The sequence below is a fragment of the Crocuta crocuta genome, unplaced genomic scaffold (genome assembly GCF_008692635.1).
Source record: "Crocuta crocuta isolate KB4526 unplaced genomic scaffold, BGI_CrCroc_1.0 scaffold602, whole genome shotgun sequence".
NCBI classification, from domain to species: Eukaryota; Metazoa; Chordata; class Mammalia; order Carnivora; family Hyaenidae; genus Crocuta; species Crocuta crocuta.
Window position 1 is genome coordinate 434,983 of NW_027529456.1, and position 17,873 is coordinate 452,855.

The 17,873-nt window shown below is 35.3% G+C and overlaps 1 long non-coding RNA gene across 2 annotated transcripts in view; it reads right to left on the minus strand.

The window, feature by feature from the left end:
- LOC144228855 (uncharacterized) overlaps nucleotides 1–16,594 on the minus strand; it is a 53,260-nt gene extending 36,666 nt beyond the window's left edge. For both annotated transcript variants that reach the window (XR_013334289.1, XR_013334288.1), the window contains exons 1-2: nucleotides 16,416–16,594; nucleotides 11,383–11,510 (exon numbers count right to left, since the gene is read on the minus strand). This is a non-coding gene — a long non-coding RNA (uncharacterized LOC144228855). The remainder of the gene's footprint in view (nucleotides 1–11,382; nucleotides 11,511–16,415) is intronic.
- Nucleotides 16,595–17,873: the final 1,279 nt, after the last annotated feature.

Sequence of the window (17,873 nt, forward strand, 5' to 3'; positions counted from 1 at the left end):
TACTTAGCATATAATGTGACAATGGTTTCAGTAGTAGATTCCATAATGCCCCTTACCCAATTAGCCAATCCACCCTCCCACAGCAACCCTCTGTCCTCTATATTTAAGAGTCTCTTATGTTTTGCCCCCTCCCTGTTTTTATATTTCTTTTGATTCCTTTCCCTTATGTTCATCTGTGTTGTATCTTAAATTCCTCTTATGAGTGAAGTCATATGATATTTGTCTCTCTCTGACTAATTTCACTTAGCATAATACCCTCCAGGTCCATCCACATAGTTTGCAAATGGCAAGATTGTATTCTTTTTGATTGCCAAATAATACTCCATTGTGTGTGTGTGCGCGCATATGTGTGTGTGTGTGTGTGTGTGTATGTATGTATATAGCACATCTTTATCCATTCATCCATCGATGGACATTTGGGATCTTTCCATAATTTGGATATTGTTGATAGTGCTGCTATAAACATCAGGATGCATGTCCCTTAGAAACAGCACACTTATGTCCTTTGGGTAAGTACCTAGTAGTGCAATTTCTGAGTCTTAAGTTAGTTCTATTTTTAACTTTTTGAAGAACCACCGTACTGTTTTCCAGAAAGGCTACACCAGTTTGCATTTCCACCAGCAGTGCAAAAGGGATCCTCTTTCCCCACATCCTTGCCAACATCTGTTGTTGTTAATGTTAACCAGTCTGACAAGTGTGAGGTGGTATCTCACTATGGTTTTGATTTGTATTTCCCTGATGATGAGTAATATTGAGGCTTTTTACATGTGTTTGTTAGCCATCTGGGTGTCTTCTTTGGAGACATGTCTATTCATGTTTTTTGCCCATTTCTTCACTGGATTGTTTTGGGATGTTGAGTTTATAGATTTTGGATAGTAACCCTTTATCTGATATGTCAATTGCAAATATCTTCTCCCATTCCATCGGTTGACTTTCAGTTTTGCTGTTTCCTTCGCTGTGCAGAAGCTTTTTATTCTGATGAGTCCCAATAGTTCATTTCTGCTTTTGTTTCCCTTGTCTCAAGAGATATGTTGAGTAAGAAGTTGCTGTGGCCAAGGTCAAAGAGGTTTTTACCTCCTTTATCCTTGAGGATTTTGATGGCCTCTTATCTTACATTTAGGTTTTTCATCCATTTTGAGCTTATATTTATGTATGGTGTAAGAAAGTGGTCCAATTTCATTATTTTGCATGTCACTCTCCAATTTCTCCAGCAGCACTTACTGAAGAGGCTCTCTTTCTTCCACTGGATATATTCTTTACTGCTTTGTCAAAGATGAGTTGGAAATATGTTTGTGGGTCCATTTCTGGGCTCTTTCTCTGTTTCAGTGATCTGAGTGTCTGGTTTTGTGCCAGCACCATACTGTCTTGATGATTACAGCTTTGTAATACAACTTGAAGTCTGGGATTGTGATGCCTCCAGCTTCGGTTTTCTTTTTCAAGAATGCTTGACTTATCAAGGTCTTTTCTGATTCCATACAAATTTTAGAATTGTTTGTTCTACCTCTGTGAAGAATGCTAGTGTTATTTTGATAGGGATTGTATTGAATATGTAGATTGCTTTGGGTAGTATTGATATTTTAACAATATTTGTTTTTCCAATCCAGGAGTATGGAATATTTTTCCATTTTTGTGTGTGTGTGTCTTCTTCAATTTCTTTGATAAGATTTTTAGAGTCTTCAGTGTATATATAGATTTTTCACCTCTTTGATTATTCCTAGGTATTTTATCGTTTTTGGTCCAATTGTAAGTGGGATCAATTCTTTCAATTCTCTTTCTGTTACTTCATTACTGGTGTATAGGAGTGCAACCAATGTCTGTGCATTGATTTTATATCCTGTGACTTTGCTGAATTCATGTATCAGTTCTAGAAGCATTTTGGTGGAATTTTTTGTTTTTCCCATATAGAGTATCATGTCATTTCCGAAGAGGGAAAATTTAACTTTTTTTTTGGCTAATTTGGATGCCTTTTATTCATTTATCTTGTCTGATTTCTGAGGTTAAGACTTCTAATAACTATGTTGAATAACAGTGGTGAAAGTGGACATCGCTGTCTTGGTCCTGACCTTAGGGGGAAAGCTCTCAGTTTTTCCCCCATTGAGGATGATATTAGCAGTGGGTTTTTCATAGATAGCTTTTATGATCTTGAGGTATGATCTTTCTATCCCTACTTTGTTGAGGGTTTTTATCAGACAAAAGGATGCTGTGTTTTGTGAAATGCTTACTCTGCATCTATGGAGAGGATCATGTTCTTGTCCTATTTTTTTATTGATGTGATGTATTGCATTGATTGTTTTGCAGATATTGAACCAGCCCTGCATCCCAGGTATAAATCCCATTTGGTCATGGTGAATAATTCTTTTTAATGTATTGTTGGATCTGGTTGGCTACTATGTTGCTGAGGATTTTTGCATCCATGTTCATCAGAGAAATTGGTCTGTAGTTCTCCTTTTACTGGGGTCTTTGTCTGGCTTTCGAATCAAGGTAATGCTGGCTTCCATTTCTATTTTTTGGAACAGCTTCAAAAAACTAGGTGTTAACTTTCATTCTAGATTTTATTTGGGTTCTTTCCTTTTTCATTTTGACCAAGCTGGCTAGGGGTTTATCAATTTTGTTAATTCTTTCAAAGAACCAGATCCTGGTTTCATTGATTTGTTCTACTGTGTTGTTGTTGTTGTTTGGTTTGGTTTGGTTTGGTTTTGGTAGCATTGATTTCTGCTCTACTATTTATTATTTCCTGTCTTCTGCTGGTTTCAGGTTTTATTTGCTGTTCTTTTTCCAGCTCTTTAAAGTGGAAAGTTAGGCTGTGCACCTGAGACCTTTCTTCCTTCTTTAGGAAGGCCTGGATTGCTATGTGTTTCCTTCTTATGACTGCCTTTGCTGCATCTCAGAGGTTTTGGGCTGTGTGTTATCATTTTCATGAGCTTCCATGTACTTTTTAACTTCTTCTTTAACTTCTTGGTTAGCCCATTCATTCTTTAACAGATCTTCTTTAGTCTCCAAGTATTTGTTATCTTTACAAAGTTTTTCTTGTGGTTGATTTCAAGTTACATAACGTTGTGGTCTGAAAATATGCACAGTATGAGCTCAATCTTTTGTATTTGCTGAGGGCTGATTTGTGTCCCAGTATCTGGTCTATTCTAGAGAATCTTCCATGTGCACTTGAGAAGCATGTGTATTCTGCTGAATGTTCTGAATATATCTATTAAGTCCATCCAGTCCAGTGTGTCATTCAAAGCCATTGTTTCCTTATTGATTTTCTCTTTAGATGATCTGTCCGTTGCTCTAAGTGGGATGTTGAAGTCCCTCCACTATTATGGTATTATTATCAATGAGTTTCCTTATGTTTGTGATTGATTTATACATTTGGGTGTTCCAAGTATGGAGCATAAATGCTTTCAATTGGTAAATCTTCTTCATGGATAGACGCTTAATTATGATATAATGCCATTCTTCATCTCTTATTATAGTCTACATTTTAAAATCTAGATTGGCTGGTATAAGTATGGCTACTCTGCCTTTCTTTTGGTGACCATTAGCATGATAGATGGTTCTCCATCTCCTTATTTTCGACCTGAAGGCGTCTTTAGGTTTAAAATGGGTCTCTTTTAAATAGCATATAGATGGATCTTATTTTCTTATTCATTCTGTTACTTTATGACTTTTGATTCGAATGTTTAATCCGTTGACATTTATACTGAGTACTGAAAGATACGATATTGCTATTATGTTGTCTATAGAGTTGGAGTTTTTGAGTGTGTTCTCTGGACCTTTCTAGTCTTTGTTGCTTTTTGTCTTTTTTTTTTTTTTTTTTTTTTTTTTTTTTTTTTTTTTTTTTTTTACTTTTCTCCCCTCAGAGAATCTCCCTTAAAATTTCTTGCAGGGCTGGTTTAGTGGTCATGAAGTCCTTTAACTTTTGTTTGTCTAGGAAACTTTTTCTCTCTCTTTCTATTTTGAATGACAGCATTGCTGGATAAAGAATTCCTGGCTGCATATTTTTCCAGTTCAGCAAACTGAATATAATCTGCCATTCCTTTCTGACCTTCCAAGTTTCTGTGGATTGGTCTGCTGCAAACCTGATCTGTCTTTCCTTATAGATAAAGGACTTTTTTCCCTTGCTGTTTTCATGATTATATATTGTTTACACCCAATAGGTATTGAACTATACATACAAACAAAAAGCTATAACATATTGCAGATGGTGGCTTTCTTCAGAGCATAGAGAAATAACAAAGACCTTTTCTGTTTCCATACTTCCACTTGCAAAATAATAGATAAGGAAAACTGTTGTGTTATAATCTATGGCTCTGGGATAGCTGGGATTGTATTTATTATTCATTTCTCTCTTTACTCTTATTCAAAGGCCAATAGTTAGCAGATTTTATTTGAGCTATAGGGCCTTAGTAATAAAATGTCTTTGGCTGATGTCCCTTTTGACATTTATGGCATGCCAAATCAAACTAGACTTTTATTAAAGCCTTCATGCTCACTGCTTTTATTTTATTCATTTTCTCCTTTTTTATCATTTCAGTATTTACAAAAGACACTTATTTGGTAGAGTTTCTTGATCCATGTCTCTCAACTGCTCAATTTCATTCTTAACATCTGACTTTATGTGTTCTTATGATCTAGATTCAGGTGACAAGTCACAAGAAGTTTGCCTCCCCCACCAGGGTTTTCAATTTTATGTAATGTTGATAAACCAGAATTACCTTGTTATTCTGAAAATGCCCAACCATTCAACCTTCCAGGGACTTTGCAAAGGAAAACAGTGGCTCCACAGCTTTCTGCTCTTGTAACCAGGGAGAATGATTCTAACACAACAGGAATATATGCTACTATTTTCTGCTTTTGACCAAATTCTTGCAAATCAGCGCGCTCTCTCTCTCTTCTCTTTCCCTCCCTCTCACTTTCACTCTTTCATTCCATGAATTATAGTTTCACATTTCAGATTATAGGTTAGAATTTTTTCACAGGATGCCTTATGAACTTGACACAATCTTTTCCAAAAAATCTAACATGAAATTCATTTTAAAACATTCTTGAGTCTTTTGCTCATCCTGTGGATTTTTCTTTCCATTGACAGAAAACATGACCATTGATCAAAATCTCAGTGCTAACCCTGACTCTGTTAGAGACTTTGAAAAATTACAGAGACTTATTTTCCACCCTCATCACGCTGATACCTTCATGAATTCTACCCAATGAAACCCTACTACATGTGCTGTAGTTATATGGGCACAAAGACAAATAAGGCATTTTTAATAAGATAGGAGGTAAGAATAGAAATTTTGTTTTCTGTTCCCATTGTGTTAAGTAAATTTATTTGATTTTATGTGGAAGAATTTCCACATTTATTTATTCATGTAACAATTATTTTGTAGATTACTATTTACTAAACTACAGTTTACTCTGACACAATTATATTTGGAACAATTTCCACATTTATTTATTCATGTAACAAATAATTATTTAGTAGATTACTGTTTACTAAACTTACGGTTTACTCTGAGACAATCAATGAAGAGCAAATGGGCAAGATTACTGCCTTTATGGATCTTCTCGATAATGGGGAGAAAATTATTAAATAATGCCATCAAATTACATAATTACAATAGAATAGTAATTGCTGTAAAGTTACAGTATAGGGTGTAGCATATGTGATATTTACACTGGTTTTCATTTGGGGTAAATGACTAAATTAAGACCTGGGTGATTAGACTGTAGTGTTAACCAGGCAAAAGTATATGTATGAAGGCCTCAAGGCAAGAAAATTCTTGGAATGTTTGATGGCTCCTGTGCCCAAGACAAATGGAATGTGGATTGGGAGTTTTGTTTTATTTTGTTTTGTTTTGTTTTCCTTGGAGTTTTGAACATTCTTGTGGTGAGTATAGAACCTCTTTGGTGATCTTATCTTAGAAAAGAAACTGTAGGGGCGCCTGGGTGGCTTAGTCGGTTAAGCATCCGACTTTTGCTTAGGTCATGATCTCGCGGTTTGTGGGTTCGAGCCCCGCGCCGGGCTCTGTGCTGACTGCCAGCTCAGAGCCTGGAGACTGTTTCAGTCTGTGACTCCTTCTCTCTCTGACCCTCCCCTGCTCGCGCTGTCTCTCTCTCTGTCTCTCCTAGAAATAAAAAAAAATAAATAAAAATATTAAAAAAAAAGAAAAGAAACTGTAGTCCATCACAGGCACAAAAAATCATTAATCTAAAAAAAAAAATCTTACTTAAAAATACACTGGTAATGGTACTTCAAAATTTTAAATCCTACTGAAAGATTCAATGTAAATTTACAAAGATTTGCTAAATATATACCTATCTGAATCCTGACAGTATTCCAGAGACTGTTTTGGAGTATCTAAACTTATGTACAATTAGTCTGCAGCACTTGAAGACACTTTACAAACATAATTTGAAAAACATATGTCATGAAGCTGTAATTTCAAAATAACTAGTTTTATGTGTCTACCTCCATAAAACAACTGATGGTTCAGCGCTAAGTAGGAATCTCAGGTTTCTTGAAATTTTTTTCTCAAAATAGCTATTGTAAATGATCCACTAAATATAACTACTGGAAAAAATATATATATTGCCTACTCACATTGACAAGCACAACTTTTGTTTAGTAAGAGCCATGTTGATTAATTATTATGACTAATATTTTGGAAATCAAATTGTTTAAGTGAATCATTGGGTTCTTTGCTTGTAAAATTCTGAGACAGATGAAATTCCTACTCTGCCCTTTGGTTTTCTTATTTCCCTATAAATGATTGTGTGATAGATAATGAATCTCAGCCTTCTGTAAATTTGATGTGATTTTATGTAGTAATGATTCCTTTTGACATTTCTAGTTCTGTTGAGTCTCAGGATCATTTACATTTGTTTTCTAAAAATCCATAAATTATTTTTAGTTACATGCATTTCATCTACAATTCCATACTTTTTAATGTACCTTTTTATACATATCACAAATTTCAGATTTCCATCTCTGCTTATAAATATCTTTAACTCCTTAAACTGGAGCACATTACACAAATACTGTATGTACAGATATGGTATCTATCAACATTTTGCTTCCAAACACTATGCTTAGTATACTTTAGGGGTCAGAAGCACTTGAATGCAAATCACAATAAAAACATATAAAATAAGTTCCAAAGTTTGTGTGTGTATCTGGGTGTTTTCTTCTAGGAGCTGAATATATTTAATAACTTAAATGGAATTAGCTTGCAAGTTTTTAAGTGCAATAATTTAATGATGTGTTTGTTTTAACATGTAACTCCAGTTATAAGATTAATGTATAAAAGTATACTTGAAAAATGCTGGCCTTTAGTTTTATTTATCAAAAGATTGTAATTCTTTTGTGTGTTCTTTCTTTCTTTGTTTTTGGTGTTTAAGGAGAGCCTGAGGAGGAAGCTATGTCTTAGCTATGTCTTTTTTTCTTTGCTCATGCAATTATCCAGGGGGATACAATGGCCACAGATCTGTAGAGTGCTGAGCCATCAGTATTTTTGTCTTTTATGCAATTACATAAGTTCACATAACAGAAGCTCCCACAGAATTAGTGAGCTTCTGCGAAAGTGCATGATTCACTATACAGAATCGTGTATTAAATTTGAAGCTGCTCTGCCCTTCATCCTGGATTTGTCATTCTTGTTCGTTGGATAATCTAGGGCAGCTCATAACATGTGTTTGCTGGAACATTCACAGCTCTGGAAAGGATCTGCTTTTGTGGATGCTTTAGATACTATCTGAACATTTTATAGCCTAAATCTTCTAGATTTGCAAGATTAAAGTAACTTATCATTTAATACTTATATGTATTTTTCACTGTTGCTATGAACTTCATTTTTATTATCGTGAATATGCATTTAAATAGCATAGCCTAAATTTTCAGAATTTCTTCTCTTCTAATACAGTGTCTATTGATTCTCATTCTTATCATAAGGCTCACAGTTTACCAAAACTACATTTTAGTATCAAATTAAAGTGTACACTGCTCTCACATTTGTTAATATAAAGTGTAAACAAGACCACAGTTAAGGAAGATTAATCACTACTCCGTCCCTCTCCCCACATTTGACTTTTATGTTCTTGTGATGATTCCCGTTTATTGCAGCATAAAAATCTTACCTTGTCATGTGACATATAAAGCCATTCATTATCTGGACTTTATCTTCCTTTCTCTCTTATCTTTGCCAACTTCTGCCTTTTATTAGAATCTAAATATGACTAAACTGCATATGTTTTCCCAAGATTTCCATCATATTTCCTGTTTGCTGATCCATTTTGATCCCACTGGAATGTTTTTTGCTTTTCAGTTAATTTTCTGCCTCAATTGTCAGATGTCACATCCAGGATCTTTACTTCACCGCTTAGCCTGAGTCAAGTGTCTTTTCTCTATTCTCCTTTGCCACATTATGTTAAATTCATCTTAAGTGTCTCTAATATATAGACTTCATGTAGATGGTGATGATTCCTTATTTATTCTGGTATAATCCTACACTGAGTGGCTACCTAATACATGACTCCGAATTGAAATGAATTGACTGGTTGTGAGACATCAGTCAACTAATGCCTTTGAACATGTGGACGAAATAAAAATACTGTTACAAACCCATAATTAATCAAAATGTTCTACTAATTGTCTGGTAAACTGAAGTTAACTAAACAACTCATTGCTTTGGTATTCTTAATAGAATATTTCTAAAATACATACAGTTCATTTGGATATTCTAGTGTACATGTATTATGGAGCTAATAGTACCTTTCTGATGAATTTATTGGTAATGTTCTGTCATTCAGTATATTCATGTCTACACAACTTTGATTACATGTTGGCTTGAATTGTTTGTTTTGTTCTTAGCAGCAGATTGCAAGATATTGAAAGGAATAAAATTTGTCCTATGTTAATCCTTCATTTAGTCAGCAGTCTTAGTCAAGAATGGATCACTACAATGTCCATATTTTAAAGAAGAGAAGTAAGAGAGAAAAAAACCGGCATGTCTTATGAGCAAATGATTGGAACAAAATCATAAGAGTTATATCTTATCAAGATTACTGCTCTGCCCATATTCAACAGGAAGGGATTATACGGGATCCATTCACCAGGAGGGTGGGAATCGTGGCAATCATGTTAGAATCTTTCCTTGTGGGGGGGGAGGGTGGCTCAGTTGGTTAAGTGACCAACTTCTGCTCAGGTCATGCTCTCAGAGTTCATGAGTTCAAGTCCCGCATCGGGCTCTGTGCTGACAGCTCTGAGCCTGGATCCTTCTTCGGATTCTGGGCCTCCCTCTCTCTCTGTCCCCCTGCCCCCACCCCACTCATGCTCTGTCTTTCTCTCAAAAATAAACATTAAAAAATAATTTTAGAATCCTTCCTACCTCACTTTTCATAAAACTTTATCATTATTATAGATTATATAGGAGATGAAACCAAGTTTTTATTCCACTTAGGTTTAAAAAAATAGCTATTCATTTTAATATATGCCTGCCCTACTACATTTTTGTGATTGTCAGATTTCTCTCAAATTTTGTATCTCACACATAAATTCCATTATTTATTTATTTTTTTAATTTACAAAGTTCTTACAATTCCAATTATTTGGATTTTCTGCAAAGAAACTGAAGGTACTAGTGACTTTGGTGACATTAATTTAATATTGAAAGGTAGGTAGAGTTTCTTCTACTATTTCTTTCAAAAGGCAAAATCACCTGAGAAATATCTAATTGTCAATTTAAAATATCATTCTTACCAAACATCTGAGCTTTCAGTAGGTAGAATGTTTTATTAAATCACCTGAGTCATTAATAAAATTTCACCATCCTGACAGTCTTTTTTTATGTCCTATTCTCAAATAATGCAATTCTTTTCAAGTACTTTAAATGGCTCTGAAGCTAATAATCATGTGGAATGCCCTCCTTTTTTAACACAAAGAAGTATTTTAAAATGAACAACACAGGTCAGGCATACTTAAATCTTTTGCTGTACAGTTATGTTTTCTAACTCTAAAGCAAATGTAGCCATTTTATTTATTTTGTTATAGCAACTGAGTATTTGTAGTGTTCTGATGTCTGATTTCAAAGTCAAATGGAAACTTAGTGAACATTTCAGATTAGAACCTCTATATTTGTTATTAATTCTATAAGTAGTTTTATTTTTATTTCCTTTCCCCAGAAATTTTCAAGAGGTATGGGAGTGACAACATATAAAATGCAAAGCATTATTCAAGTGTTCACCTTAGGAGAAAAGAATCCCTTTAAAATTTGAATTACAATAATTTTAGCTCAAATATTGCAAAGAGTACATACACAAACACTACATTCTACAGTTCAGAAAGAGCAGCCAGTAATGTCTGAATGGGACTGGGAATACCATTTTGCTGGAGAATTCCTTCTTAAAAAAAAAAAAAAAAGGAAGCTGGATGGTCATAAAGACATTTTCTGACACCAGGTACACAGTTGGCCTGGGTCCTACTGATGTTTAATGCAAGCATCATTCGTTTTAGACCTACCTGGAATTTGATGGTACTACATATGTTAAATTTAGTTCATTAACTATGACTTATGGACTAGATAGTCTGAGCACATGGACTAGGTATTCTTAACATTAACTTAGTGCTAAATTTTGTCTGTTTAGCCAAACTTTGTGGGGAAGATTTAGATTGTCGAGGTGTGTGACTAGATATATTGAATAAGCTTACAATTATTAACACCAGCACTGTAAGCCAGTACTATAAGCCAGCACTGTATTAATGCCTTACATTTTATAGGTAAGGACTATAATATAACAAAAGATCATTTAGCTACTGTTAGAGATGGAAGTTGAGCTCTGAATCATCCCCTCTCTACAAATGTTCCTGGACCTACTACAATTAGCACATTGGTGAGAAGCAACAAGTAAGTGAAAATACAGAGATAACATTATTATTCCAGTTACCAGAATCAGTATTGAAACAAATATTCCCTACAGGGATCAACTTTCCTTCAGGAAAAGCAGCAGAATCAGGCATCATGGGGACCATATAACTTTTCCCAACTAAAAGAGAATGAGGATCACACCAGGTTTTCCTTCAGCTGAATCAGAATAGCTCTCTGAATCTTGCAAAGACTTTTACCTTCAGGGAGGAAAAGAGCCATGTGTTTGGTTTGTTCTGAGTTACTTATCCAATGTTGGATCTTACTTTTTGGAGTTTCATTCAACCAGGTTGGAGCTGCTTACCAACTTTTTCACAGCTTCAATCCATATTAGGATTGCCTGAAATAATATTCCAATATTATTTGGAGAAGTGTGGTGCTGTGTTGTATTACCCCCTTTGGATATTTAATAGTCCTAACAGACCCTCTAGAGTATATTCATGCATAGATTTCATTTAAATGTAAAACATACGGAACATCAATAGAAGTAGAATTCAGGCAACCATCAGAGGTCTGAGAGACAGTCTTTGTGCACTTGAGATTCAGTCTCTGGCTACACCGCCAAGTTTGTATGAGGCATCTTAGCTTCAAAGGAGCAGCCTAGGAAAAAAAAAAAAAAAAAAAAAACAACTTTAGGTAGTTCCTCACATGGTGGAGCCAGCCTCCTCAAACTGTTTGAACCAGTTGAGCGCTCTGTAAAGAAGCTAATCATGTATAGGACAAGATCACTAGGACAATTTTGGGCTTTATACAGCACATCATAAAACCTATTCCCTTTATCTGAGACAAGGGTCAAAAAGTTAGGCATCTCTAGATATAAAGATAGACCTTTACCATTCCAGCTATAAATCTGCTCTTCTTGTGTCCCCAGCCCTGAAAATATTTGTTAAATCCCATTAGTTAAGGTTGGGCTGTATCTGAGGTTGTGTAAATTTAATAACCTCTGCATTTAGGACCTTTGAGAACTAGACTGAATTTGAAAAACCTTGGGTCACACTGTTAACAAAGGTACATAGACATGGGAATAGTGCTTGTCTATTTGATGGGCCTAATTGGTATTTTCTCATTTCTTAAACATGGATCACAAATGTGTGCTCTATGGTGACTCTAAAATGCAATATGTAGGCCCTAGATCTGATAAACCTACCAGATATTTATATGATCCTAAGTAAGTCTTAGGATTAGGAATAATGTTTTTAAACACATAATGGAAAAAAAAACATTTGAATCCCTAAATGTTATATCTGAAAGTAATATTACACTGTTTGTTAACTAACTGGAATTTAAATTTTAAAATAAGAGGGAAAATACATTTGTCTAAAATGCTGAATCTCTTCTTCCACTACCCAAGTAAAATTCCAGAATTAAGCTCAAATATTTAACATGCACTCAACTTGTTGCTTTGTGTAGATTATTCTTGCATTCTCAACTTTAATTTAAATCTAATAATAATGAAATTCTCATGTGGTCATGTTGACCAAAAGCAAGCACAAATCTAAAATTCAACAGTAAATATTCAAAAGCTGAATATATTTGAAAAAGTTAAAAATATTGAATATTCAAAATATTCAAAATACCTTTCCCAAAATGTGACGTTAATCATACCAGGTTAAAACAGATAGTAATCTCATTGCTACTTGAATAGAAGTTAATTATATATCAGTCTTCACAACTAATAATAGGCTGACATACACTTAAATTGGAATTCACAAACATTGGAGAAAGTAGTTACAAATATGGAAAGGGAGAGGACTAGAATATAGTCCAGTGTGTGATACACATTGAAGGGATCTGCACAAACTTGTAGGCTGTAATAGAATTGCTAGATATAGATATAGAAGCAGATTAGATGTTTGTGTGTACGTTTTCTAGCTCTATCTGCCTAGAGCACTTGGAAGTTAAGAAATACTGATACATTGAACCTACCTAGCCCACAAATCTTGTTTTCTAATATACCGTTTTCTAGTGTTCCTTGGAGAATGATTGATATAAAATATGCACACAAATACAGATTCCTTTTTAAAAGGAAGAAATAAAGGATCAGAGAGGTTTTATTACTTACACAAAGTCACAAGCAAATAAGTGTCAAGAGCACAGATTTCTGGTTCAAAGAGAAACATTACATCAGGCTGTTTGGGTTAAGATCCCAATATCTTGGGGCACCTGGATGGGTCAGTCAGTTAAGTGTCCAACTTCAATTCAGGTCATAATCTTGCAGTCTGTAGTTCAAGCCCTGTGTCCGGCTCTGTGCTAGTAGCTAGACCCTGGAAATGTTTTGGATTCTGTGTCTCCCTTTCTCTCTGCCCCTCCAACAATGATGCTCTTTCTCTCCTCTCTCTCAAAAATAAATAAACATTACAAAAAATTAAAAAAAGATTCCAACATCCTTCAGCTACTAGATTTGTGACCTTGGGCAAGGCTGTCAACCACTAGACCTTAATTAACATCCTGGGAATTAAATCTATATAATAATAGTAATATGTACTTCACAATAGGGTTGTGGTGAGGAGCTAAATGAGACAATGTACAAAAAACACTATTTGCTGTAATTACTATATGTGTTTACTTTCTATTGATATCATAGTTTTTTATCACAATGACTTTTTATTATAGGCAACCATGTCTATCTGGCTTCATAATTATGTACTTTCGGAAGAAAGACACAGAACTGAAGCAAGTCTATTACTGATGATGAAAACTATGTCAGAATATGGATTTTAAAACTTCATGGTATATTTGTAAGAAAGTGAGGAAAGTGGTCTAAATAGTACAGAATATAAGGGTACCTGAGTGGCTCAGTTGGTTAAGTGTCTTCAGCTCAGGTCATGATCTCATGGTTTGTGAGTTCAAACCCCATGTCAGGCTCTGTGCTGACAGCTTAGAGGTTGGGGCCTATGTCAGATTCTGTGTCTCTCTATTCCTCCCCTGCCTGTGATCTGTTTCTCAAAAATAAACAAACATTATTTTTTTAAAAAAGTACAGGATATAGAGATCAGACAAGAGTGGGAAGCATGGTTTGACAGAGATGTCAGGACCACATTCTACTGATCTGAGATTGAAATGCATATGACATTTTTTCCATTATTTTTTGAGTAAAATGGATGCACAATGTTAAATTAGTTTCAGGCATAAAACATAGTGACTACGTATGACTTTTCTTTGAAAGAACACTTGAGGGAATTTGGCTTTGCATCAGTATGCAATTTATTTTGGTGTAGGAGGGACAAAGAAATTGTCATTATGCTGCATATGGATAAAGGATAGTAACTGAATGGTTAATATGCTTAAACTGCATTGGAAAAAATCATAAATTCAAAATAATTGGAGAGGAATTCAAATATAAAATAGGAAATTTCATAATTGTAAATTACATAAATTTAATTGATTCTAGCTTTATGTAGTAACTTAAATTTGTCTAATAAATGATTTCACAAAGACACTCTGTAGGGAATGATTTAATTGATACATATCTAATTTGTAATTATTAGAAATCTATTGTTTCATATAAATAATATAAATAATTGATGTGCTAAAATTATTATGTTTCTCCTACTAGGTATGTTTAATTGTTTCCTTTGGAATCTTCTTCCTGTTAATTTACTCAGATATTTCTTTTGGTGACAATGCAAGGAAAAGTCCACAAAAGCAAGCCAAGTGATCAAAAATTGATGTAATTACTTTTTTTTTTTTAATGACAACACAATATTCATTTGTATTCTGGATTTCATCCTTTTTTCTCTTCATTTTCTGCTGGCACAATGCAAAGTCCAAAAATATTAGGACAGGGGAAAAAGAAGAAGTAAAGGTTAGAAATAATGAGCAAAATGGACAATCAGTCCTAGATAATTGACAGTGAACTCCGTATCACTGAAAGTAAGGGGCAACATCATTATCCCTATATTTCTGTGAAAACATGTGTGGGTCACTAAGCAGTATTGCTACCCTTACTTATTAAAGCATAGACCACTGGAATCTAGAAGAGCATAGCTAACTTTGGGGGTTTAATGAAGGTTTAAATGGGAATGAAACTTGCCCAACCTTGCATGTGAAACTTTACTTGACCCAGAAGCACTGTTCTACATTCTGCAAAGTCAACAAAAGGTAAAAGGAAGGGAAAGAATGCATTACTATCCATTAATTGGTCCATTAGTGGGTTTTATTTTTTCTTGCACTTCATATTATCATATTTCAATCTTTTTTACAATAGATGTAACGTCAAAGGCATTATTAATTAAAAATTACTGTAGTAGCCATATAACCCAAAAATGATCACCATAAAGTTAGGAGGGAAACCCTGAAAGGACGAGACATAGCTATTATAATACAAGCAGAGCCTACTTCCAAAACAGTCTTTTTTTCCCCCCACTGCAAACAAATACTGATTGACTAATATAGTTATTTCTAAGTATGACTCTGGTTCCTTAATGCTGAGACATCTATCATCTATAATGCTTTTGTGTCCTACTCTCCGATTTTCACTCTGGTGCCGTCCTCAGGAAATGAGGTGAACCAAATTCCACAGTTTCATCTATAAACATGAATACAATGTAAGAAAGAACAGATCTGCCAGAATTTTTCAGTCACTCTCACAACACATAAAAATAAGAACTTTAATCACCATTGATATTATCACCTGTGAGATATGTCTGTGTGCATTTCCAGCTAAGAAGACGTAATTTATAGAAAACACTAAGTCACTTCAGGTGGTCTTCTTCTTACCTTTAAGTATTTTCTTGTCATGTTTAATAAGAAACATTCAAAAAATCACCTGCACCGTGAAGATATTTTGAAAGAAGATCGTTAGAGATACAAAGGGGAATTTGCCTCAATCTGTGTTGAGCTACAAAGCCAAACAATAGAAATAATTTTGAAGTAGGGTTGACAAATTCAATCTAGGAAAAATTAGTTGTGGTAATTTTGGCGGAAAAGTGAGATCAATTTCTACTTGTAAAGTTGAAATGAATATTTTGCTAGTTACCTAAAATCTTTTCCTGAGATCCAACTGTTTGTGGAAGATTCAGTTCAGTCCATAAACCCCTCCCATTCCATTCTGTCCCACCCTGTCCTGCTCTACTCATTAATAAGTGATCCAAATGCTGGGCTATGCTTGGAAATACCAGAACAATGAATAAAATCTTCATTTAGAAGAACGATCTTGCCAAGGCAGCTAAAAAACAATAAAAGCTCCTAACAAAGCAGAACATTACAAAAAAAAGTGGGATGAAAGCGACGTTGTTGTTAGCTACCTGTGTCAGGGGAACGCGGGGGTGGGTGGGTGTTTATCAGGAGCCATAAAAAACTTTGATAGGGAAGGAGGAACCAGAAACCTGATGAGCAAGTACATGTCAAAGAGAGAGACAAGGTAAAACTCTAGGCAGACTGGCTTTCATGCCAAAGATCTGTGACATGAGAAAGCAGGGCATATTAGGAACATTTAAATTTCTTGGCTGCAGGTTGGGATGTTTTCACATATATCATCGTATGTGTTTTTCAAAATAAACTCACCAGGCAGAAAGGGTGTGTTATGCCCGGGTCGCGAGACCCCAAAGAACACCAAGGAACCAATTCCGATGCAAACACAGGAGGGTCTTTTTTCAAGCTCCAGCAGGCACTCTAACGCACCCCAGCGATGGAGCCCTGAACTCAGGGTCGCAGGGCTTCTTACTGCGGTTACAGTGGGATTCGGGGGCTTTCCAGCGTGGCAGTCCCGGATAGGCTGATTTTTAGTACAGGCTGTCTTGTCAGTACCCGATTGGCTCGTCCCATCTGGCCTAACCGCAAACTGCCAACAGGAACATCTTGGGACATAGGTGCCTCTTTTAAACTGATTGGCTGTTGCTGTTGCTAGGGAAGTAACTAAGGGCAGGCTACCTAAGTACTTCCTGCTGTTTTTACTGGGACTGGGTTCGAGCCTAGTTCACCCTCAAGATGGAGGCTTTTCCTAAAATGGAGTCAGTTAGATTTAGGTCTCACAGGTGTTCTCCACTTCCCACATTTTTCATGTAATAAAATAACTCCGGGAGGGATTTGAAAGTTATAGGGGTGCCTGGGTGGCTAAGTCGGTTAAGCATCTGACTTCGGCTCAGTTCATGATCTCATGGTTCATGGGTTTGAGCCCCACGTCGGGCTCTGTGCTGACCACTTAGAGCCTGGAGCCCGCTTCAGATTCTGTCTCCCTCTCTCTCTGACCCTCCCCTACTCACGCTGCCTCTCTCTCTCAGAAATAAATAAAAACATTAAAAAAAAGGAATTAAAAAAAGAAAGAAAGAAAGTTATAAAACTCAGTGACAATAGTGGAGTTTGAATTCATTTTCTTCTATTACAATAAAACATGCAAACTTTGGTGATAAATACTGAGACATATAAATAAATAAAATAGTAATAAAAGCTTACACATAATGGTTATTTTATGCCAAGAGCTGGTAAGAGCTTTCCACATGTTATTCAACTCATCTGAACCTCACCACCTATGAAGTGCTAGTATTATCACCACTTTGTGGATTAGGAAACCAAGGCCAGAGGGATACACTGTCACTAATTTCTTATGGCTGGTAATTGGGGGAACTAAGGCATGAATCCAGACGGTTTAGACCCAAATCCAACACTCTTAACTGCTCAGCCATTGTTTTTCTATTTTACTATATTGTCCTCTGCAAGAAGACAATGATTAGAAAGCAGTGTAAAATAATCACAATAAAGGAGGACAATTTTTGTGCAGATGTGATCTGTAAGATTTAGAGAGGAAAGCTGATAATTTTGGGCAAAAATATTTGAATTAAGCTAAAATATTTGAAAGAGAGAATTCATTGACAATCCTGATGCTGTGGTGCTTTGCTTAGATCTTGTTTCAGAATATAGGTACTCACTCTACTGTCCACAGTGAGTGCTGCCTGCTACAGACTTGTGTCACCTCCTTCCTCAGAAATTGCCCATATCTGAAGGGAGCTGCCTCATCTGAAAGTA